General features: G+C 41.1%; 1 long non-coding RNA gene across 2 annotated transcripts in view; it reads left to right on the plus strand.

Moving 5' to 3' along the window:
- Positions 1-1,965: 1,965 nt before the first annotated feature.
- The window catches only part of LOC132661103 (uncharacterized), a 105,779-nt gene continuing 82,169 nt past the window's right edge, over positions 1,966-25,575 (plus strand). Inside the window, exons 1-4 of one of the 2 annotated variants that reach the window (XR_009602044.2) lie at positions 1,966-2,051; positions 4,332-4,443; positions 7,291-7,477; positions 12,110-12,231. This is a non-coding gene — a long non-coding RNA (uncharacterized LOC132661103). The remainder of the gene's footprint in view (positions 2,052-4,331; positions 4,444-7,290; positions 7,478-12,109; positions 12,232-25,575) is intronic. The other variant, XR_009602047.2, reaches the window with a different exon arrangement.

Below are 25,575 nucleotides of genomic sequence, written 5' to 3' on the forward strand. Positions count from 1 at the left end.
AACACCAAGTTAGGCAGCTGTAACAAATAATTCCCCAAATTTCAGTGGCTGAACACTGGGAGTTTATTTCTTACTAATAAGAGTTCTATGTGGGCATTCCTGTTGTCAGGAAGTTTTCCTTTGTCTTATGGTTTTGCTAGCCCTTAGGGCCTTGAAAACTCTAGAACCAGTCAGCAGACAGAGGAAGAAAGTATTTCAAAGACATAAACTGAAATGCTTACATTCCATTGGTAACAACCCCTTCAGACCCCAGCCAGTGCAAGGTGGAGGCTGGGAAGTATGGTCGTGGCTGGGCACTGGCTTCCTAGTGAGCACTGCTCTGTGGAAATGGAGCAGGGATTTGGGGTAGGCAGCTAGCCATCTTGCACACACATAGGAAGGTGGTTCTCAAACATCATTCAGTAGCGGCGGCTAAAAATGTGATGTGGCTCAACTGGTCAGACCTTCCCTGCCCACTGCCACAGGAGAAACCTCACCATCAGTCATCCCTCAGCTTATTCTTCTCACAGTTCCTCACTCAAAATACAAAATTGTGAAGAAGGAGGAACACAGTTAGGTGGTTCACATTAAGGAGGGTGGTCAGAGAATGCTGACCCCTTGGCTGTATCATGGAAGGAAATGAATACTAAGGGGTCCAACTTTAGAATCTGTCCAGGGTCATTCTCCATGCCCAGGCCCCCTGAGGAATATAAGCCAAAAGGAATCAAGTGTCCTCAGGAAGCTGATGGAACAGTTCATGAGAAGACTGTCCCTCAGGCTTCTGCCTGTTAAGCAGGTGCCACTGATAAAACAATAGGGAACTCTTGGAGGGAAACCCAGGCCAGGCCAGTCTGTCTCAGTGTAGCTCCAGTTAGTGAGTCCTCAGAAGCACCTCTCAAGGTCTGTCTGATCTGGAGGTGGCCATGTTTTCCTGTTTGCCTGCATGATTTGTCCCAGCACCATCTTCCTCCTATTCTGGGCATTTAGGAGACAGGAAGAACCTCTGATGTGAGAAGTGCAGTCAGTGGGCTCTGGTCTGAGAAACTTCTATGATGTGATAGAAACAATCATATTGAAGAAAACAGCCATCAACAAAGATGTCATAAAGTCTGGGACTCATTTAGGCCTGAAACAGTCATCCCTACCCTTCTTCATACTCTTCTTTTTTGCCAGGTTCATCTGCATTAAAATTATCATTCAAAAGGCATGGAGATAGTATGATTCCAACTTTGGGGTATTTTAATGGCTTCATTAGGTTTACATACTTCTTTAACTTGGATTCACTGTAAATATTCTGAGGCCAGCGGTCTTTATATGAGTAGACAATGTGAGTAACCTTCCTTCCTAGGGGTGGGGGCAGCTGTAGAGATCAGATGGGGGCCTGTTTCATTGTGGTACAGACGCCACACTTCTTGGTGGAAATAAACGCCCAGATTATTGAAAGAATGTAGAGATTTGTTGGCAGTTCTGGGTCAAGGTAAGTCAGTAGTTATATATTTTTTTCTATTTGGAATTACACTAGGGAGAGGCTGGCCTCAGGTGCTCAGACAACTGGCTATACCCCCTTGTCACTTGGCCACAGAAATTTGAATGGGTTTGTATACATGGCTTCTAATATTTCAGGCCATTTACTTGCTTTGTAAGTGATGCAGCTTCCCCCTCAAGTTTTGCATTTGCTCTAAACCAGATGGCCATGATGCCTTGGCTAATGCCTTTTAATATCTAAGCCTTGTATATCTAGTGCTTGGTTAATAACAGGGAAAAAGCTCCGGTGACTCACCTTGACCTCTAGAGGGAAAAAAACATCCTTTTAATAATCTGGGAGTTTATTTGGATCGAAGGCATACTGCATGTTACACAATCTTCTTGTAGACCCTCACGGGTCACAAAGTGGCACCCTTGTTTTTTATGAAGTCAGCAAAGACGTATAGGGGCCAGGCTCACCGCTTCTCTGAGAGCCTTCACATTCATCTTTAATATGTAACCTCCTAGCAGAGCAGAAATCCTCACTAAGTTTAACCGGATTTTCTCTGACAACTTTTCTAAGTATATTACCTTTGTTGCAATTAAAGGTACGTTTTCCAAATGTCCTTAGGATGGACTGCAGGCCCGTATTTTAGGAGTCAACCCACAATCTCTCATGTCTTTTTACTTTAAAGTTTCTCTCTGCTCCTAAACTGGGAACTACTTGAGGGTAGAGACAAGTACATTGATCAGTGTTCTAAATAGAATGAACAGTGCCCGAATACATCAGTCAGATTTGGTGAATAAATGAATGGGTGGAGGCTTATGGTACACCTTCACCAGTAGTTCTCAACCAGGGGTGATTTGCCTCCAGGGGTAATTGATAATGTCTGGAGATGGTTTCGGTTGTTATAGCTTGGGGGATGTATGTATGTGTGTGTGTCGGGGGGGATACTACTGATATCTGGTGGGTAGAAGTCTGGGGAGCTGCTAACAGTCCTCACAACAAAGAGTCATTTGGCCCAAATGTCAATAATGCCGAGTTTGAGAAACTGCCACATGCATCCCATAATGCCACATGTGTTCAGAATGTCTGGAGGTGGCCATTGGTCTTTGGAAGATCCATTCAGCAAATATTTATAGAACATTTTTCATGTTGAAATTCAACCAAGGTATCCACTCATAAAGCCCGTTGAAATTTTCTTTTCCCTGTCTCATCTCCTTTTTTTTTTTTTTTTTGCCTTCCTCCACCCCATACCCTTATCCTTACCATCTTCCAATATCGATGGGAAAAATGAAAGTATACAATGGACTGTCTGGAGGTAGGAGCATGGCTCTTTCTAATTACTAATTTAATTATAGCTGTGTCTTTCCTGGACCATTCCTTCCAAAGATAAATCTATTTATGCTGCCCTTACACAACTTGGGAAGCCCTTTAGAGATGGGTATTGAAGGTAAAGAAACACATTGACAGGATGTTTACTCTAATGATGCTCTCAAAAGCATTTGGGAGGTTTAAACATATGCTTCCAGCATCTCTTTCTATCTTCACATTGCTGCTAAATTGTGGAAAGCTGTAAATAGAAATAATGGACTCAGTTTATTTTTAATTAGAAGGCTGCTGCTTATAGCCGAAATCGTGACACTACCAAGCATGTCTTTCTCTCATTTGGAAGGAAAGAATGGAGTGATCCTAGGGTTTTGAACTTGAGCCAGGTTCCCTGAGTGTCTTGGTCTCTGAATCCCTGCAAATCCAGTGCCATTCAGTGGCATGTGGCCATAGGATGATTCTCTGCAGCACTTAATAGTGTCTTTAGATGTAGAAAATAATGCTATATTATTTCTGCAATAATAAACACTTCAGGGAGTTGTTTTATTTTTCCTTTTTCTTCATGTTTAGTTGTTAATATTTATCCATCAATTCAATAAAGCTTCATATTCAGTTTTTTTCTGGGAAGGTCCTATTAATTTTTTTAGGCATGTGCATGGAGTAATGTCATGATGCTATCTCCCAAATATACTTTATTCTGGGAATATAATATTTCTCCATAGACAACATTTCTGAGGCTGTTTCCCTCTTGTGCCTCCCCCCCCCACCTCCCCCCCTGCCACCTGTAAGATGACATGGATAGACTGAGCTAGCCTGGTGTTCTGTTGTTTTAGGATCCTCTGGATCCTAAGTCAGGAACCTTCACTGTTGTCTCAATCTTCTGCACTAAAGTGGAGAAAATGCCCATGTAAACACTGCCCAGTTTGGAATTGCCTGGTCATGGGGCAGAGAGCAGTCACACAAAGATCCAGCTCTAGGCCCTAGTGCTTCCCAAAATGCTGTGATTTATGATATACTACCTGCCTTGAAAGAACTATTTCTCTCTTCTTTCCTGATATTTGAATTTTTTTCCCCTACTGGATTAACATTTCCTATTCTGCAATGGGATGCCAACCCTAAAGTATCATGATTCATGGAGAGAAAACTTTACTGTTTGGCATTCATACTATAGTAGAAAGGTCTAAGAAGAGAGTTTGATGGAACTAAGAATTAGCATGTTTAGTGATGCCTAGTTAGGTTTAAAAGGATGTTATGGAGGAAAATGGATTTGAAGAAAAGGAAATATGATAAAGTGGTTTGAAACTGTGCTGTCCACTGTGTTAACATATGTGACTGTTGAGCCCTTGTAATGGGACTAGTCTGAATTGAGATGCAATGGAAGTATAAAATACACATTAGATTTCTAATGGTATGAAAAAAATGTAAAATACCTAATTTATAACATTTTATATTGATTACATGTTGAAATAATTATATTTTAGATGTACTGAGTTAGATAAAATATATTATTAAAACTAATTTTACCTATTTCATTTTACTTTTATTATGTGGCTACCAGAAAACGTAAACTTAGTATGTGACCACAGCTGTGACTTGCATTATATTTCTGTTGGACAGAATGCTTACTGTGAACAGCCTTGCCTTCCAGAGCATGTTTCCGTGGCCTAGAGGTAAAAGTTTAAAATTTGCCGTAATTTGGTTTAACCCAAACTATCCTCTAGTTTCAAGTTCTCAGTCCTAGAGCAGGAATTCAGCCCCATGGGTAACTGAGCCTCCAAGTCAATGGATACCATTATGTCTGTGAAGACTCTAAAATTAAATGCGAAGTTGTGTGTGTGTGTGTGTGTGTGTGTGTGTGTGTGTGTGTGTGTGTGTGAATTCCACTGAGGAGAAGCTTCTTGACTTTCTTCAAACTCTCCAAAGGATCCTTGACCAACACGTGATTTGTACAAGTCCAGTGGACCTCTATTCCTATAGAAGTGAATGGTGGCTGGTATTCTCCCTGAGACTGGGCAATAGGGTGATATTGCCTTGATCCCAAACTGTTTTAAAACTCTGACCCATGGTGAGAACTCTCAGTGTGATTTTGTCACTCTTTTGTTCTTTAGTTCCTGGTAGCTTACTGTTGCCTTCAGAATAAAGATCATATTTCTTAGGATGGCATTGAAGGCCGATTATATGACTATTTTTCGAGTTGCATGTCCATATATGTTCAACCACGAAAGTCTGCCTAATTTCTCAGAATCTGACCTTCAGTTAAGAACCCTGTGTCTAGGGGTGTCTGGGTGGCTCCATCAATTAAGTGTCTGACTCTTGATTTCAGCTCAGATCATGATCTCAGGGTTGTGAGATCGAGCCCCATGTTGGACTCTGGGCTGAGTGTGGAACCTGTTTAAGATTCTCGCTCTCCCTGTTCTCTCTCTCTCTACAAACAAACAAACAAACAAATTCATGTGTCTTTGGAGATGCTGTTTCCCCTTCTTAAAATTCCTTCCTCACCAAACTTTCATTCATCTACATTCTACTCAACATTAAACTAAGGTATAAGACAGGATGGGGAGAACGTATTTGTTTATCTCTTATAGGATTAATATGCAAACATGCAAAGACTTCCATAAATCAGTAATAAAAAGAAAGTACAAGAAATATAGGCAAAAGATAATAAGAAATTCAAGAATAAGAAAAGATGCTCCATTAGTAAGAGCCTTTTACTTAAATTTTGATGTTCTAGATACCATTTAAAATCTTTTGTGTAGTTAATCATTTCATGTCAATATTCATTACTACTAATACCTCAATAAAGGCAAGTACAAACAATAGCAGATGCCACGGTTGGTGATGGCAGGAGAAATGAGCATTGGCATAAAGAATCACTAGGCCTGTAAATTTTTTTGAAAGCTGGTTTGGTAACTAATCAAAATTCAAATGCACATACCCTGTGACCGAAAATCATGTTTCTAGGAATCTGCCCTGTACAAATACTAGGAGGAATGCGTAAAAGTGTAGGTACAAGGTTTCTTCATGATAATCTGGATTGGGTAAATCAATTCTGGAATAAGCCTATAATACAGTCATTGAAAAAGAATCAAATTGACCAACATAGACTAATTTGGGAAGAGATGAATAAGTTTAATTAATTCGAAAATATTAACAGTATACTATAGCTAGTTTGATTTTACTTTTTAAAACAAAGTATGCATGTGTGTATGTGGTAGTACCACTGTGTTTATTGAGAATTTCTAAGTACCAGGTACTGTTTATATTCATTTTCTTTGTTTAAATTTCAAAACAGACCTAGAATATGTACTTTTACTAACTGTACTTTACATTCTGGAAAAATACTGCGGAGAGAAGCTAAGTGAATAGCCTAAGGTCACACAGCCAGTTGGTGGTTGAGCTGAGACTTGAAACCAGCCAGTTAGATTCCAGAGCTGGTTGTCTTGGCCTCTGTGCATGTGTTGGGAGAGGGGGTAGAATGACATATTTACTTAAGAGCGAATTACAAGTCTCAAAGCATATGCCCTGCACTGTTAATGCTTTGGAAACTGAGATTGGAAAGTGGGAGGGAGGGACTTAAATTGTTTGTTTTAGAGACTTCAGTAGAAGAAGGAATTAAGGTCAAATTGAGGGTAATTTTTTTATTTTATTATTTTTAAAATTATATTTTTAATTTCCATCCAAGGTAGTTAACATATAGTGTAATAATGATTTCAATGATTTCAGGAATAGAATTCAGTGATTTCGTCACTTACGTTAACACCCAGTGCTCATCCCAACAAGTGTCCTCCTTAATGCCCCTTGCCCATTTAGCCCTTCCTCCCCCACAAAACCCCTCCAGCAACTCTCAGTTGGTTCTCTGTATTTAAGAGTCTCTTATGGTTTATCTCCCTCTCTGTTTTTTGTATGATTTTTGCTTCCCTCACCTTATGTTCATCTGTTTTGTATCTTAAATTCCACAGATGAGTGAAGTCATATATTTGTCTTTCTCTGACTGACTTATTTTGCTTAGCATAATACACTTTAGTTCCATCCACATTGTTGCAAATGGCAAGATTTCATTCTTTTTGATTGTCAAGTAGTATTACATTATACACACACACACACACACACACACACACACACACACACACACACACCACATCTTCTTTATCCATTCATCAGTCCATGGACATTTCAGCTCTTTCCATACTTTGGCTGTTGTCCTTAGTGCTGCTATAAACATTGGGGTGCATGTGCCCAGTTAAGGGTAATTTCACATTTTGTGCTTTTCTGTGTTTTCACATATTGTTCACTTTCTATATATTCAAACATAACCTATTGAATATTAGACATATTATGCCTTTGTAATTGGGAACATATCTATAAATGCTGTTTTGAACTTAGGAGACTCTGCTCAGTCTTTGTGAAGCCTTTTCCAGTCTTCTCACTTAGAATCAACACTGCTCTGGTCTGTACTCCCTTCGAGATCATCATGCCTTATATAGTGTTAGTTCGATGACATCTTTCTTCTGCCCTAGATGGGAAGCTCAGTGAAGGCAGAGATGGCACATAATAGCATTCAGCTGGTGTTCTGGATGGATAGATGCGTGGGTATGCAGATGGATGGAAAGAGTAAAACAGGCATGAATGTCACTGAGGGATTGTCACTGATGTCACCTCAAGCTTCAGCCTCACTGCTGTGTTGTGATCATAATAGTCTAACAGGTAGGGCTGCTGGGACCTCTCTGAATCACTGTGTGCTGTGTCTAGCTTGATGCCAGGATGAAGTAGGGCCACAATGACAAGTGCTGTTTAGCCTGATTTCCTTGGCACCACGTTGGGCTTAATAATAGGGAGAAATGTGGCAAATAAATTCTCTAAAAATTTACCAGCCTTGGGTGGAGATAATGAGAAATAGTCTAATCACAGAAGAAAAAATAAAACTTAGGAGGGGCCTTAAAATGTCAACTCTTTTACTTGGGCCTCCTATGTAGATGAAAGAGCCCTCAATGGAATGAGAGCATGTGTTTAAAAGCTCTCAGTTCTGTACCTGGCACTTAGTAGGTATTCAGAAAAGGTGTCTGTGTGCACACATTAATGGAATACACCTCCCATCAATTTTTCCAGTAATCCTGGATAGGAAAAAAAAACATAGGAATCATTTATTATATTCTATGATTTAAAAATTTACTCAATAATTATAATCTATAAAAACAAATGAAAGAAAGGGAACTCACTTGATTATTGATCTGCTCCTATATGCTTTCTCTGTCTCTACCCTTAAAAGATAGGGGATTGATTAGTTAACTGGGGAAGCAATCACACTTCCAGATTATCAGTTTGATTCCACTATAAACTTGGAGTGATTATTTCCTTAAAAATGACTGTGCTGAGTCAAAAGTACAAGCTGTGTCTATAGCCCTCAGCAACAGACTTGACTGGTGGGAGCCACAGGCAGAATTGGCCTCCTTGGTCTGCTGATCCTGGCTTAACCCCTTGAATGCCCAGCTGATTTTTAAGTGATACTTGTAGAGCTTTTCACTGCATGCATGCTTTCTGTGGGATCACTCAATTAACTCTAATTGTCCTGCCCTGGAGAGCATGGCCCCGGCAGACTAGGGAGTGTGGCCCTTCAGGGGTTTTATTTCAAACCTAATTGTACAGAGGGTGAATCAATCCATGGACTCTTTTCCTCAATATTTAGTCAGACAGCAGGAGCTTCAGTGTCACAGGATCCCATTCTTCACTAGAGAGTTAACTGACTCCTTGTGGACTTCAAAAACCGGAAAGTAGGCTGTGCTTGCTGGTCAAGAATAAGCAGGGTGCTGCTGTACCTGGTCCAACAGGGGCTAAGATATTTTGAATGAGCTAACCGCTCAAACCCAGGAGTGGGAAACCTGTTTGTAGCATGTATTTTGGTAGAAGTCATTTGTATAGAGGGATCACCAGTGGATGAGATAAGGAAGGAAAGGGAGGAGGAAGAGCCAGAGGAAAGGAAGAGGAAGGAAAAGAGGAGGAGGGGTAGGGGAGAAGGAGACAACTATGATGTTGCTTACTTTAGTAAGAGCCATTCCTAGAGGCCCTCAACTATCTCTTGAGCAGGCACAGGGTTCAAGGCAAAAAGTGCCTTGCCATCCTCCTCCCCATGTGCCCTGACCCCAAATCTCTACTATTTTATACAAGGAAAAAATGCTGAGTGTCAGGGAAGTCCTTGAAGAAGGCAGGTCCTCCAAAGTTGGAATATGTGTGTGTGTTAAGGATGGAGGAGACATTTTTGGTGGCGGCGAGGAAAGATATTTCTGGACCACTTGTTTATATGCATATGGACCTTAGGACATTTTTACAACCTTTTGGAGAGCTGCTTTGTTTCTTTACATAGTAGCTCCAAGAACCATTCAAACTGATGGCCCTTGTCGTGTCAGCCTTAGGAACAGTTCTAGTTCTGGGCTTTGGTTGAAGACCATTCCTCAGTACTTTCAGAAGAGTTTCATCATAAAAATAGAGATAATGTCTGTGGTATAAAGGCCATCATGTGTTTTTGAGTACCTACTACATTTTGTACCCAGTGCTAGATGCTGTATAGGATACAAAAAAGTTCAAAATCCTTGGCCTCAATGGATTTACTACCCAGTCATTAGCCAAGATTTTCCTACAAGATAATTATCTTAGTCACTTAATCATGCAACTTTTCAGGAGCCATTTATGAAACATTTATAAGTTGTTAGGTACTGTACATAAAACAGTTTTTTATTTTGCCTTCAAGAAGCTGGTAGAGACTAAATATTACATTGTTTTGTGTGTATTCAGAGACTATCAAAAATCAGGATAGACTCTATGATGTAATGAGGACCAGAGCAGACTCCCAGTAAATCCTGTTTGAGTGGTCCTATCTCAGTGTGCATTTGTGCATACATTTGGTAAACATGTGGGAAGTAGTAGAAGGCATTGAGCTAGAATTTGATGCCTGGGTAGAGTTTTGATGGCTAGAGAGAAATGCGACTTGCAGAAGGCAGGGGCTGCATGAGAAGACAGGTTAGGTCTCAACTAGAAGCCTTAGTCTGTGGACCTATGGGAGACCCTGATTTATCCTCTCACTTTATAGGTGAAGAAACTGGGCCCAGCAAGAGGGAAAGGATTTGAATTCAGCACCAAGGACCTGGCAAGCAGCAACACCTAGCCAGATCCTATGAGTTCCTTGTGCCGTTACTTCTTTATCCCAAGAATGGAGCACTGCACTCTTGAGTACAGAGGAAAGCTTGGGGGTCTCCAGGGGCAGAAGCCCCGGTATAGTCCATTCTGGATACTGAAAATAATAGCAGCTTGGAATATGGCAAAGAGTGGATGACAGCAAAGAGGGAAAGAAAGAGGAAAGGGGGAATGGAAGGAAGAAAGGAAGGAGGAAAAGATGTATTTATCATGGGTCAGGCAGTCCCCTTTAATCATCATATCAATCCTATGAACAGGGTAGATATTGTCCCCTTTTACACCTGAAGGCACTGAGGTTCAGAATAGTTACATATCTTGCTCAAACTCATACCTAACAAGTGGTAGGAATGAGAACGAAACCCACATGTATCAGACTTTGGGGTTTGGGCTCTAACAACTGCATTGACTGCAACCAGACTAGTATCCAGATGACCTTGTGTTTTGATCCCTAACTTCCTCTGCATCAGTGCTTGGCACAGTGCTCTCTTCCCTGATATTTTGAGGGAAGACAAAAGTGTCAGGTGTCGTGACTTTTTACTTGAAGTTTCACTTAATCTTCATCTCTCTTTAAAGTTGTTAGTATTAGCCCAGTCCTGCAGGACAGGAGACTGAGGCTGGGGAGTTCAAGCCCCAACTTCTAAAGGAGAGAGCCGGAATTTAAACCAGGTCCCTCTGACTCCTAGTTCCACGTTGCTTCCTTTATAGCATGAGTTTTCAGAGCCACAGAAGGGGAGGATCCCTTGCAGGTAGCTGAGGAGCGACTGTCGCATGTCTACCATTCCCAGCTTGGGAGGGAGCCCAGAACTGGAGAATCTTATCAGCTTTATTTCTCTGCCTGCCCTGAAACTCTCCCCTTGCATTTTATCTTAGAGGCAGTTTTTAGGAGCTATATTGTCCAGTAATTCAAGAACAAGATTCCCAGGCTCCAATGTCCTGCTAAAGACTGAACTTCATAGAGTTATCTAGTCCATGCAGTCTGTCTGTATAATATCCTTCCTTTGTAGAGAAAGACATTAGGAAAAAGATGACTTTCTAATGGCAAAGGACAGGACAGGCACCTCCGATATCATATGATAACCATCTGCTTAAGGAGTTAGAGCTACTAATTGGTCTCTCACCTTCAGTTTAAAAAATACACCTCCAACTTGGGGTTATTGTACAGTTCACTCATCAAAATCTACATTAAATGAACCTTCAAGTTGTGGCACAGACCACGACGTTTTTTTTTTTTCTCCCTTGTCATGGAAATTGAAATGACTGCCAGGAAGGCATGGAGAAAGGTTGTGCGACAGATGGTGGGATTTCTGAGGCCAGGGAAGTCTGTAATTTATATTTCTCAGGGCTGGTTTAAAGCACTATCCAAATAGCCCAAGCTGGAGCACCTAGGGAGGCTGGTCAGTGAGTTGCTAAATGTAGGCTGTCTGATAGCTTTAGGATTTCAGGACGTAATGATCAAATAAAGTCCTTGTCCTCATGGAACTTAGACTTTTCTAGGTCTTTATCTCTCTGGGTAAAGACTGATGCTGAGGTAGACAGTGAACATAAAATTAGGCAGAGTAAGATGACTCACATAGGATGATTTAGGGGCAAGTCAAAGTCTTCCCCACCGACCTTCCCAGCAAGCAAGAAACAACTATTTTGTCAACTTGTTATAGTGTCTGAAATACCGCCATTAAAGATGCATTGCTATTCTGAATTGCGAATTTAGAAATAATCCCCTGGTAAAACGTACATAGTCTTTCAACATATATTTGTTTCTTTGTCTTCCTGGCACAAACATCTTAGACCAAAGCTCTGGGTGGTGGAGATGGTGCAGTGGGTGGGACAACTTAGGGAGGTAGCAGTTGTAAAAATGAAATAGTTCACAATTTTGTTGATATTGGACATTCACGCAGGAATTTCCAGCATCTACTCTAAGCCTTGCTATGACAATGTTGTAGGGGCATGGCTTCACTTAGAAAACCCATAGATCAGAAAGAGAGTGGCTGGCATATATGAAGAAGATGCCATGTTGTTTCTGCTATCAGGAGAGTCCAAGAGTGCTCGCCTTCATCCTTCATTGCTCTCTGACAATTTGTAGAATTAACTACAGAGTCATGATTACTCTGGCCAGCTGATTACCCTGGTGAAAATGTGTTCTTGTTTCCCCAGAGCCACCAGCCCAGTGGAAATCCATGTGCTGCTTGTTTCTTCAATTTCTTGTGGCTGAACCAATGACGATGACGGTTTCAGGAAAAGAAGAAGATAGAAAGTCCTTCCAAGCCATGACTGAGGTAATGAGCTGCAAAGCTTGACTAAGCCAGGGTTAATCTCTTCTGTTTCTTCACATGACTTAAAGGCAGTGACCTCATTCGTGGGCTCTCATCCTACTGTCACTCCCAGTTGAAAGGTCCTCCATCACCCTGTCTAATCATTCGGATCCTCCAGTTCCTTCCAGTTCAGAACACGACTCATGTTCTCCACAAAGTGCTTCCTTTTCATTCTTGTCTGCATAGTCCAGTCTTCTGACCTTTTATTGTTCTTATCGTTTTCTTAGACTGTTATGGTTTTATTGCCCTGCAGTATTATATATCAAGTTCACAGGCATCCTTTGTATCTCTCCAGCTAAACTATAAGCCCCTTAAGGAGAGGAACGATGTCTTATATATCTCTAGTGCTTAATGAATTACATGGCACTGTAGCACTTTTTGAATTGAATTGAATTGACCCATTCATCTCTAATCCAGCGGCAGTGCTAAGTTTCCAGCCTTGACTTGGAATGAACAGTGCCAAAGGATATAAGAAAAATATTAAAGTTGATCAAGTCTTCAGTAGAACAGCTCCACTAGAAACCATAAATTCCCTGTGAGGATCGGACGGAGAACATGCTCTGAATACATAACCTTGGATCACTGTGAGCAAGTGGGTGAAACAAGGTGAAAGGTGATTTAGAGGAAAGGAAGAGAAAATTAAAGAAGATTAGGGAACTCAGAGACTATATTTTGAGACTATAACCAGCAGGACAGTTAATCATCGTGCGTTTCCAAGGCACGTATTTTGTAGTAAAGGGTGGTTTTAGAGAAAAAACACTGGGGCAGAGAAGAGGTTGTTCAGCCAAAGATGTGTGAGCTCCTGGAAACAACTGGGAGAGAAGAGGAAGAAAGTTCTGGAACTGGAGAAACAGCGTTGTGGAAATGAGAAAAAAAATAGATTGGAGACCCCTGGCCTAGAGCCTAGAAAATGTAGGGCACACTTTGTGTAAAGATTTTACACTTTGTGTAAAAGATTGTAGAAAGCGAGCCAAGGTATGTCTTAAAGAATATTCAGTGAAAGTCCTTAGCCACAGGGCTTGTCTGGGCCTTTGAAGGTCTTGACTACTTTCCCCATCCAGGAACGAGTGGAAAACCTCAAGGGGTGGATGGCAGGGAAATTGTTAAAAGTTTGTTCGGCCAAGGGCTGGTCATTAGTGCCACAAGCTGTCCCAGTCCGTCCACCTAGCCTTGGGGGCAGGTTATACCTCTGATAAAGACAGGATTGTGTTCTGGAGAAGAAAGGGCAGTAGAGGACAAATCTTTACCCCTTCATTTTCCCATGTCTCATTTGGTGACCTTACAGGGTGTGTCAAATTGATGATTTCTTTCCTGCTGCATTTACCTGCCCCGAGGTTTGCTGTCTCTGAGGATGAGGTTTGTTGTTGCTGCTGCAGGGAAAATGGTCTGAACTGGGGCAAGATTCAGAAGCCTGTGGTGATGCTTTTCATGCTCTTTCTAGAACTGATTCCTATCCGTGTCCTTAGGCAAGACACTCTGTTTTCCCATCGCTAAAATGGGATAATAACTGCTCTGACAAAAATAGCATGGGAATAAATCCATTTGCCAGGCTTCTCCCTTTGAAGTCAACAAGGATGCCTTATCATTACTATAACCACTTTAACGCTCTCTCTTTGAAGACACCAGCACAAACCTAGAGGCATCTCAAATACATTTAATTGCGTCCATTTTTCTCCCCGCAGAAATACAAGAGGGGTGGCCAAAATGTGTGAGTGGGAAGAGGCAGCCGTGTGGGTAGAGGGAGAACAAGAGCGGTGAGGTCAGAGCTTCACAGTCCTGATAGGAATCACAATCTCAACGATAACGATAATCAGGAGCACCATCTGACTGTTTTTTAAAATATAAAGACCCTCCACGGGCATGCTGTAAACATTGGTGAAAAACCTGGGTGGCCTCTGGGGGCTGGAAGCCGATTTCAGACGCGCAGTTTACAGGTGGGGAAAAGGAGACCTGAGGAATCATTGTCAGGAATCAAATGAGGAGCAGAAAGTTGGAGAAATTCACCTCCAAATTCACGGGGGCAGGCTTGTAGCACCCACATCCTACTCTGGTGGCAGAGCAGTGATTCTGAAGAGAATTGCAACTCTCAGATGCATGCCTTTATTATTCAAGGTCCAACCTCAGCACAAAACCTGTGGGTGATTTTTCCCTCTCTCTTTTTTGCTGCTCACTCTTTCTGGGCTGATTCTATTAATTTCCCCCAATGGCACGTGTGCGGTCCTGCACCGACGCTGCCATTGCTGATCTCCTTATTCGTCTCGTAGCAGAGAGGCCATTTGGATGAATATATGTTCCCCATTTTCTTTGCATTATAAATTCAGTGTTGTGGGAAAAGGAGCGAAATGTAATGGCAAGGCCTCCGCAGAGAAATGTCCCTATTTGAGAAGAGGAGTTTTATAGGGGGGAACAATTGACAGGCTCTCAGTACAGTGGGTACGTTTTTCTGTACAAATGCATCACCACTAATGATAAATGAGGAATGTATGATAGCTGGCACCATTGTCTGACAGCTACAGTTTTGGCCAGAGGGCCGTGGCAGCCTTTAGACTTCTGTTCAAAATGAGTTAAACATATTAGGCATTATGAAGGCACAGAAGCCTCGAGAATGAGTGCTGAAATGAGTGATCCGGGTAGGCTCCTGGGTACACAACTTGCAAAGCAGATGTCATTCTAATAATGTGTGATATAGAACATGCCTGGCCTAAACCCTGCCGGATGAAATATGAAGCCCCGTTGGTGATATTTAATACCATTTTATGAGGTGCCATCTTATAAAGACAATGCCCGCCGTATGTGGAATGCTTAAGGTATTTTGCCAAAGGCACAGGGAGGTATCTGGAGTAAGTAGAATTTTTATTATTTTATAAGCCTTTACTTTGTAATATTTCTGTTTCCACATTATTGTGGGGGCTTGCTGCCCTAACCCTCTGTCGAGTGAACCTGACGAGCGGCTTGCTGGTAGATTGACGGATAGCCCTCGCTGTTTCTGGAAGAAAAGGCTAGCTCCCACCTAAATGCGTTCTTCAGAAAGCCCTCAACGCAGAAATACAGCTTTACTACCAGCATTCTCTGAGCGGGGACTTTGAGGGCAGCACACAAAAATATTGCCATTTTGCAAGTGGACCATCTCGAGGGTAATAGAGGATTTGTGTGGACTACAGCTACCAGTTCACATTTTCTCTTTTCTCTACAGTTTCTGATGCCGGGTACCCACCGAAGTTTGGGATCCCTTTTAGGACATCCTAAGGTTGATCAGCCTTGTGAGTCTTAAGCCACAGCATCGGTGTGGATCTTGCAGCCCCTAAAGTCCTAGGAAGTCTAAGTGTGTGAACAGCGATGGTCCAGGGCTGGAAGGGATTCTTGGGAGAGGTGTGCGTGGTGCAGAGAGAGGAAGGGCACTGTCGGGAAGGATGAAGTGATGATAAGAGTACCCAATTTAAAGCATGTCACATTTTACATTTGTTTTCTAAATGCATTTACATTTATAACTCCCATATCACATACAGCCCTCCATAAGTTGAGAGCCATATAACTGACCAGACTCAGAATGCTTAAGAAAGGCATCACATGTTACATTTCTGAATCAGGGTCTGTACTCCTCATACTCATGGTCTGGGCAGTGACATTTCTTCAAGGATCTGTTCAAGGTGAAGCATCCTGTATTAATTATAGGTGCAATGGATGAAGAAGAGTAGACTTTTAAAATTTTTTTCTTTTTTGAGATACCGGCATGTCAAAGAAACTTCCCAGCACATCCTTGGAAGTAACATAACCAAGGTCATTTACTTCTGAATTTAGGTTAAGCTCTTTGGACAGAGCTCTGCCCAACAGTTTGTGGGCGTGAACACTGCCTTCTCTCAATGATAAACCATCCAGACAGTGTGCACGGCCTGCTGGATGTGTGTGGCCAGGAAGGCTACTTTTCACCGAACCGTTGCCTCTCTGCCACCATCAGTGGAGCTATTTGCTAACACGTAGCCTGGTGTGTTTGTTTTCCAATGGGCTTACACAGATTGTTCTTGTTATTGTGTGATTTAGTTAAATATCTAGTAATTGATGAAATATTACTGCAAAAAGAAGGGAGTTGTTCCTCTGCTATTGAAATGCACACTTTGGGGCTACTCGATGAAAGCAAGACACTAAAAAAAAAATGTGCTGTTGAATTAGGCATGTGTAAGACATCTGCAGGGGATTGGAGGAAGATCATAAAAAGTAAGAGCATTTTACATTCAGATGGCTTTACAAGTGTCTAGTTCTCATTCCATTTGAAAGAGACTGAAATCAGAGATTGTAACTGATGGATGCTAGGGGTGTGGTTTTTGTAAGAACGACGAGTTGAACCCCCAACAGCTGATGCAAAGACAAGGTTTAGGTCTACATCAGAAGATTGACCGATAATGTACTTTGAGGAGTTTTCAGCTAAACTAAAATATTTAAAGTCTACACAGATGACTTTTGCAATTCCGTGCTTTGGCAGACACTTCTCCTCAACCAGCCCACGACGGTCCTCATTGGGGAGGATCTGAATCTGTTCAGGTTCCAACTGCTGGTATGATTCCAAGCAGAACGGCTCCTTTCTTAGATGAGCTGGATTTTCACATCAGCTTTTTTTTTTTTTTTTTTTTTTTTTGAAATGAAGGGAGTCAGAAAAGTTTGGTGCTTGAAATAGAAGGACAACATTGTAGAGTCAGGGACAAGAGCATAGGATTTGGAGCTTGATGACCCAGCTCTGCTACTAAGTACGAACAACCTTGAGGAGGTACGTCACTTAACCTTTCTAGACCTGTTTCCTCATCTGTAAAATGAGGATAATGATATTCTTCCCTATCTACCTTGCATCATTGCTCTGACTAGCAAAGGATAGAATGTGAAACCTTTCACATCATCTATGAATATGACTTGCCCCTGCTGCTGCTGTTTCTACCTCCATCAGTACCGCGATGGCTACCACTCATACTGTGCTTCCAGCTACTACTACTTGGGTACTGATGTGACTAGGGACAGTAGGCACTGGTTTCCCTCAATTCCATGGGGTCTCTTTTGGAAGGACAGCTTTGCTTCAAAAGGGCAAGTGCTAGACTAGGGGTTAGAAGACCAGTTTCTTGCCACTCAAGAAATGTGTGACTCTGGAGAAGGCATCTCAGTCCCTCCATGTGTGAAATGAGGGGATGTCACTCACCAGTGGTTTTCAAGCTGCTTTTCTTCAGAGCCCTAGGTATCTGCTTACATCTGATCTGTTTCATTATTATATGATTTTATGTGTAGCGTTTCTGTGTAAAATTTTGTTTAGAAAATGAAAATAAAGTTCCCGTTTTAAAAAGGGCTTACAAATCACTGGATTAGAGGTTCCCTAATGTTCCTTTTAACTACAAAAGCCTGCAATTTTGTCATTCTGGGAATTATGTCCCCCATTCCCTGATTCTCGGACCACTGTGGTCACTTAATTCCCAACTTGATCGTCAGAGCCAAAGAGAACAAATTGTCCAACTAATTAATTGCCTCCCATATGTGTAAGTGCCAGCTTTCAGCGTGTGGCCTGGCCCTTCCCTTTATGGACAACGGCAGCCTCAAGGTCCATATGACAATATTTTCTGTGGCAGTCCTCAGGTCTAATCTTTAAACAGGACCTGAGACACCTCACACTTGTCAGGAGAAGTAAAGGAGATTGGCAGATTTGTGACTGTCTATCATTTTCAGCTAAGGTGTTTTAGAGACACGTGTGCCCCTCACCCTCCAAATACAGGGAGAGGAATGTGTGACGGCTACAAATCCTCTCCATCTCTTTGTATAAAAGTCTGACTGATTGCTCTTTTGCTGTAAATACCTTGATAGATGAACTAGGGAGAAATGCATGTTTCCAATGAAGAGCACAGAAGTTGTGACTGGATGTTACCACAAGGCCCAGTCCCTGCCCCAGGGAAGGTATTAGAATGAATCAGATTATTTCCTTCCCTCTTCACTTCCCTTGGCTGGAAAGTCCTGAGATTTTTCTTCTAAGGGATTCACTACAGGCAGTGGTCAGAGCCGTTCTGTTGCTACCCCATTTCTAGGTGAGCCACCCCCCTGCGGCTTGGGGTTCAAGGTTGCTCTGACTGAAGACTCCTCACCTGGAGTGGGTAATAACTCGATATTGCTTAGCACAGAGATTTGGGGGAGACGGATATCCCTTGACTGGACACTGTCTCATGTCCTATAATTTCTAACCCATTGTGATCAAATAATCAAAGAGGCCAGAGAGGACACATATCCCTAATTTTCACAGGTTCCTGAAGCCATGTTTCTGAGTACTGATGTCACCGAGCCCAGCACCTTTTTTGTGTCCTGTGAATTTTCACCAAGGAGATGGGAGTATCTCCGTTCTGATTTGCATCTGTAATGAAGAAGAAGATCTGCTGTGCTTGCTGGCCAGGCAGATTGATCTGCACCCATTAGAAAGGTCTCATTTTCCAACAGTAGGGTAAAAACTTTTGCCAGCAGGATTGGATAACTGAATGATTCAGGAAAACAGTGTTTTGGTTGTTGGAGAGTTTTGACAGGTACTATATGTGGTTATGTGTTTCTAATGCTTTACAATACTTAATTTTTGAACGAACTAATTGATGTATACTATTGTCACTCCTTGGGAGTTACAGATGTCTATCCAGGGACATACAAATAGACAAAAAGAATTCCTCCTGAGGATCAAGCTGTAAAGTCAACATATATTGTGCCAGAGCACAGATAAGTGAAATCTCTTTACAGTGATGGGATGACTTTCATGTTTAGAAATACTTGGCTGCAAGCTGAGGCACTATTGTGGCAAATCTACACAAATAATATAATTACCAGAGAAGGGGCTGATCAGATATAAAAGTAGAAAAAGGGGAGGATTACAGTAGCAAATGCTGGCTCACATAGGGGAGAGAGAACCTCAGCCTGGTAATGCTGTCCTGTGGTCAAGATGGCTATGTCAGGTGATGCCATCTAAGACACCAGCCGTACAACAGATCCCCCTTTTTCTGATTCACTTAAACTTCTGATGAGAGTTCATTTTATCATGAGGCTCTGGCCTTGCACAGAAAACTCCTGGGCAGCCAGACCCAAGGATTTAGGTCTGAAGGAGAGTAACACTTGTCTTATAGGTAATTAAATGAGCACTTAGGTTTTACACCACAGGTCTCTTGAGCTTGACTTGCACGAGTCCACTGGTGAGAGATAGGCTGTTCTCGGTGTGCCAACAAATCAGTTTCCAAGGACCATCAGAAATGCAGACCAGAGGGGCGCCTGGGTGGCACAGTCGGTTAAGCGTCTGACCTCAGCCAGGTCACGATCTCGCGGTCTGTGAGTTCGAGCCCCGCGTCAGGCTCTGGGCTGATGGCTCGGAGCCTGGAGCCTGTTTCCGATTCTGTGTCTCCCTCTCTCTCTGCCCCTCCCCCGTTCATGCTCTGTCTCTCTCTGTCCCAAAAATAAATAAAAAACGTTGAAAAAAAAATTAAAAAAAAAAAAAAAGAAATGCAGACCAGACCCTAATTAACAATGGGCACAGTTGCCTGTGTCCACCAGGGTAAGTGCACCAACCGAATAAATGTTGTTTTGTAAGCCGCCTGAAAACAGCTCACTGGACCCTCCCTGGTCAGCAGACCTTTTGTACATCTGCACTGTGGGACCCTTTCGTCTAATCAGAATTGTGCACCAGTGCCAGGCAAAATAAGTGCACACACTGGTAGGTAAGTCACATCTCTGTGACTCACCTTTCCTCCATTTGGCCACAGCAGACAAAGGATCCGCTACATCCTCATGTCAGTAGTTTAGCGTCTTCAGCTTTGCTGTTCCTCATGCTTTGGCCTTGAACATTGACTCTAGACTTGGGTTTAGTCTTGCTTTTGTTTTTTCCCATTTTTCCCTTTTTTGTTTTTCATTAAGAGTGTCGTTGAGGCCTGGGTGCCTGGACGGCTTAGTCAGTTAAGCGCCTGACTCTTGATTTCAGCTCAGGCCATGATCCCAGGATTGTGAGACTGAACCCCACATTGGGCTCTGCACTGGGCGTGGAGCCTGCTTAAGATTCTCTGTCCCTCTCTCTCCCTCCCTCCCTCCCCTCCCCTGCTCTTGCACACACACTCTCTATAAAATAAAAATAAATAAAGAGTTTTATTGACGTTTAACTGGCAAACCATAACAGCACATTTAAAGCATGTGATTTAATAGGTTTTGATAATATTGATATACCCATGAAACCATCACCACAACCAAAGTAACGAACACATCTCTCGCCCTCAAAAGTTCCTTTGTGCCCCTTGTTAATCCCCATTTACCCTGCTCCTGGGCAACCGCTGATGAGCTTTTGTCCTTAGATTTTAAATCAAGCTCTTGTGGTATATTTTTGTACTGGTAACTAAGGACCGTTTATTACTACCTCAGTTGCCTCAATGGACTTTTCTAGCTCTGTTGGAAACCTGGGTGTCTGCATTTCACTTCTTGTTGCAAGAATTCCCTATTAATGAAGACTTTCTTGTCCAGACTGTGTTCTATACTTTGCTGCTAGAATAATTGTATTTCACCTACCTTCTGGGCTCTCCACCTGTTCTCTCTGCTGCATTCCTGACATCAACCTGCTACCAGTTCATTTCCCAGCTTTGTTGGCCACCAAGCTCTGCATGGCAAATAACTTTGCTCTGCCACTGCTCCACTGTAGGTCCTTGATAATGTCTGGTGTCTTCTGGCTACGTTTTCCCCCTTACCTGCTCCTAGAAATGTACCTAAAAGTTGCTTGAAGCCACTGGTCTAACCAGTTGTTACCTTTCAGTCATTCTAGGATGAATCTATCCCATCATCAGTTGATCCTATTATTGCCAAGAAAACATTTATCCCTACAACTAAAGCACAGTGATTTTGATTATTTCTTTATTCAGAAAGTTCCTTGGAATCACAGGGTATCTCAGTAGCACCATTGTGAATGTCACTGACCTGAGGGTACGTTACATTGATTTACTGGTTAGTAGAAAATTCTGGGTTATAGAAAAAAGGATGAATTGTGATAGTGACTAGACCCCAGCTGATGAGGAGAGTCAAGGGAAGAAGGTCACTGCAGGAACTATGGGGCTGTTTTCAGGAGTATCACCAGGACTTTCTATTTAGTCTTTGAATTCTGAACATTTTCTGTAGCTAGAGAAACCCAACGGGCGGAGGTAGTTATAGCTCCTCTACCTCTGCCTTAACCAGAATCAGAGTGAGAAATTAAATAACAAGAGGTTTAATCCAGTTCTCTAACATTTATTGAGTTACCACCATGGCTAGACACAGAGTTACTTGGTGGTGAGATTTAACAGACCTCGACCGTTTCTGCTGTTGGGTTGCTTACAGCTCAGTGAATGGGAAGGAAAAGTTCCTGTTCTAGTATCAGAACTCCTTTGGCAACTCTTCCTTGTTATAACAGTTGTTTATAGACCTGCGTGCTTAGGGGACCTTTCATGCGTTAGCTAATCCCCCAGACTCAACCTTATGGCCGACTCTAGAAAAATACCTGCTTGATCATTCTGGCTGTGGCATCACTTCTGGAACTTTGATGTGTGCCTCAGAGGTGACTTAGTGGCATATGTCTGTTCTAGGTGAACTGCTTAGTTCATTAGGTCCTGGGATGATGGTGGGAAGTGCTCTGCCGTGGAGGGCTAGAAATAGCATGACCCATCTGTATGTACCCACTGAATTTTGGATTTGTATGCCCAGTTGCTGTTTGTACTCACATGAAGTCAGAGTGCTATTTTCTGCTGAACACTTCTATAGGAGCATATGGATTTTTGATCCTGGTTTCTTTTTGTTTTTTAAGATATGACATTTTGGATATAGGGTCAAGTTAATAAGGCAACTCAGGTACCTCTATCTAGAGAGTCTCCTTCCCTTGAGGGAAAAGTGCAGTATACAGAAAGAAATGTCCCTATTCACATAAATATCTTCATGGCCATGGTGTGTAGTTCATTAGGGACTTTAGTCACTATTTATTAGTATACTCATTGATAATTCTGGTCAGTAGCATATCTGGATACTTGAGCTGTCTCAGATTTTTTTAAATGTTTATTTATTTTTGAGACAGAGAGAGAGCACAAGCAGGAAAGGGGCAGAGAGAGAGGGAGACACAGAATCTGAAACAGGCTCCAGGCTCTGAGCTATCAGCACAGAGCCAAACACGGGGCTCGAACACACAAACCGTGAGATTTTGACCTGAGCCAAAGTCAGAAGCTTAAACAACTGAGGCATCCAGGCAGCCCTCAGAATTCTTTTTTTTTTCTTTCTGGAATTCTTAATATAGTCCTCAAACACAATTAATTTAAATTAATATCTTTTATAAGCATATGCCATCTAGATATGTAAGAAAAGAAGGTTTAGAGACTTTAAAAATGATTGAGAATGTCAGTTTTGAAGTATGGTGATAATATCTGATACATATCTACCTAAGGCATCCTATGTATGAAGTCCTTATAAGACCAGTTCGCTTAAAATAAAGAAGTCATGGGAATGTAACGTACAGTATGGCGACTCCAATTAATAATACAATTGAAAAATAGTATAGCATATCTGAAAGCTGCTAAGAGAATAGATCTTAAAAGTTCTCATCACAAGAAAAAAATGCTTATAACTATGTATGTATGTTAACTAGACATATTGTAATGATCATTTTGCATATATACAAGTATAATTCATTACATTGTATACCTGAAATTAACATAATGTTGTATGTCACTCAATAATAAAAGGTCAGTTAGCCTTGCACAGAGTAAATCTCTGTAATCTAATAAATTATATAACTCTTAGTCTTAGCTAGGCTCTATTTATGCCTTTCTGTGATGGAGTTGATATTGTATGTCTGTGGATGTGTGTGTTAGGTTTTTTGTTCTGTTTAGGTTTTTTGTTCTGTTTTGTTTTGCGGAGGTGAGTAGAGACTATAAAACAAAGAAAAACATTATTAATAGTACAAATCCTCCCCACAGCTGTAATGGTGAGTCAGTAGCATGGTCATTATGTATAAGCACATGAATTTTTATCTCTTTAATCTTTCATGAAATTAAATTACTTCTCTTCCTTTAGGTTCTTCCCCTGAGCAGAATTTTAGGGAGGCTGGGTGATAGTGAAACTTAGGAAACATTATATTAGAATCTCCTCCTTAAAATATGAAATAGGGGCGCCTGGGTGGCGCAGTCGGTTAAGCGTCCGACTTCAGCCAGGTCACGATCTCGCGGTCCGTGAGTTCGAGCCCCGCGTCAGGCTCTGGGCTGATGGCTCGGAGCCTGGAGCCTGTTTCCGATTCTGTGTCTCCCTCTCTCTCTGCCCCTCCCCCGTTCATGCTCTGTCTCTCTCTGTCCCCAAAAAAAATAAATAAAAAACGTTGAAAAAAAAAAAAAAATGAAATAAACCTAAAAAATGATATAATAATCTGCACAAGGGCACTTCGGTATAAATCTTCAGATTGTTTCATTCATTCATTCAACACCTGCTTATTAAGCACTAGACACTATTGAGCACCAGACACATGACAATTAGGTCCATAAACATAAATTTGGCACAGTCTCTTCCTACAGTGCGGTCGATAATGAAACGTGTTTCTTGGAAACAGTGAACTCCCAGCACAGAACTTGTCCCGTAGGCTAGGTTCAGTAAGTGTTTACTGACAACAGTCATGGTTTCCCAAAGTGTACTCTGTGGAACACTCACCTGGAGGTGCTCTGGGAAAACAACAGTGAAAAGGAGATTCCTGGTCAAAATGTTTGGAAAATAGTAGCTATTACCTTTCTCTCTTGAGGATTCACAAAGCAGAGTTATATATTTAAGGCTCTGAGAAATCTTACTGAATTTTGTTTAATCCAGCAACTCCAAAGCTCACTTAATTGGGGTACCTTCTTTAAAGTAAACTTAATAACCTCCGTGGAACATATGTTAGAGAATACAGGGTAAATGAAAGTGAAAATCAATGTCAGAAAGACCTCTAATGGTTTAAACAAGCCGTGGAAGCCTTCGGTTCTTCCCCCAACTGCATGACTGAGGTCCCATCCCTCAGAGGCCTCATTATTGTATGTTTTTGACTTAGTGCAGAAGAAAAATTTTGGCCCAATAGGATGAGTAATATTGGGATATATATATATATGTATATATACCATAGTTTATTTTGTATATATAAATTATATGTACACAATATATATATCATATATATATATGATATATATGATATATATATATATATATATATCATATATATCATATATATATATATATATATATGCAGAAGAAAAATTTTGGCCCAATAGGATGAGTAATATTGGGATATATATATATGTATATATACCATAGTTTATTTTGTATATATAAATTATATGTACACAATATATATATCATATATATATATATATATAACATATATATACACACACATACATATATATATATATATATATATATATATATATACACACACACACACACATATATATGTATATATATATATATATATATATATAATTTACAAAGGAAAACATCACTGGACAAAAATGTACCAGTCTTAAAAATTGCCCACTTGTACCCCCAATTGTAGTTCATATGGAATCACACTTCTAGCAGATTCTAGGTACATTTCCATCCCAAGTCACCTGGACAATTTTTATATTATTAACCACATGAGTAGAATTTAATGGGAATAGCTCAAATAAAACCTGCCCTCACACTACCTTTGATTGTCAGTTTCCATTTTCTGAATGGCATTGATGGGAGTTCTACTCAGAATCCTTCCAAAATGTTTGAGGAATCCTTCACCATTTAAGAAATATAAATCAAGGTTAATTGAAGAAAAACGAGAGAAAGCGTGTCTTTATGTTACTCTGATAAATCTGTGGCTAGGCAATAATTGCAAAACAATACATAGGTGAAAAATAGAAGCTGACAACTCAAAGTAGCAAATTCTGATTGTATGGAATTACATTATTGCACAGGATAACTCAGCTCCCCGTCCCCATTCATATGCTTCCTTGGAAAAAGCTTGGAAACCAGGTGCATTTTTCTATACCCATTATTTTAGTTATACAGGTGGTTCATTGAACAGAACCTTTATTTTTGGATCCCAAAGTTGACTTCATTCCTTTAGCAGTGTGACTTGTGTTTCTCTCATGTACAACGCTTGTTTCAAACTCCATGAGATTTTTCCTTTTTTCTCCCCTTCCAGCCTAGATATTGTTGCCACTGTCAAATGGGAAATACACAGAAATAGGAGATTAAAAATGTAAATTTTATAAACAGAAATCAAAGGTCCTAAATCCTTAGCAAAGAAAAGCCAACATAAGTAAGAACATT

The sequence above is a fragment of the Panthera onca genome, chromosome A3 (assembly GCF_046562875.1).
Source record: "Panthera onca isolate mPanOnc1 chromosome A3, mPanOnc1 haplotype 2, whole genome shotgun sequence".
NCBI classification, from domain to species: Eukaryota; Metazoa; Chordata; class Mammalia; order Carnivora; family Felidae; genus Panthera; species Panthera onca.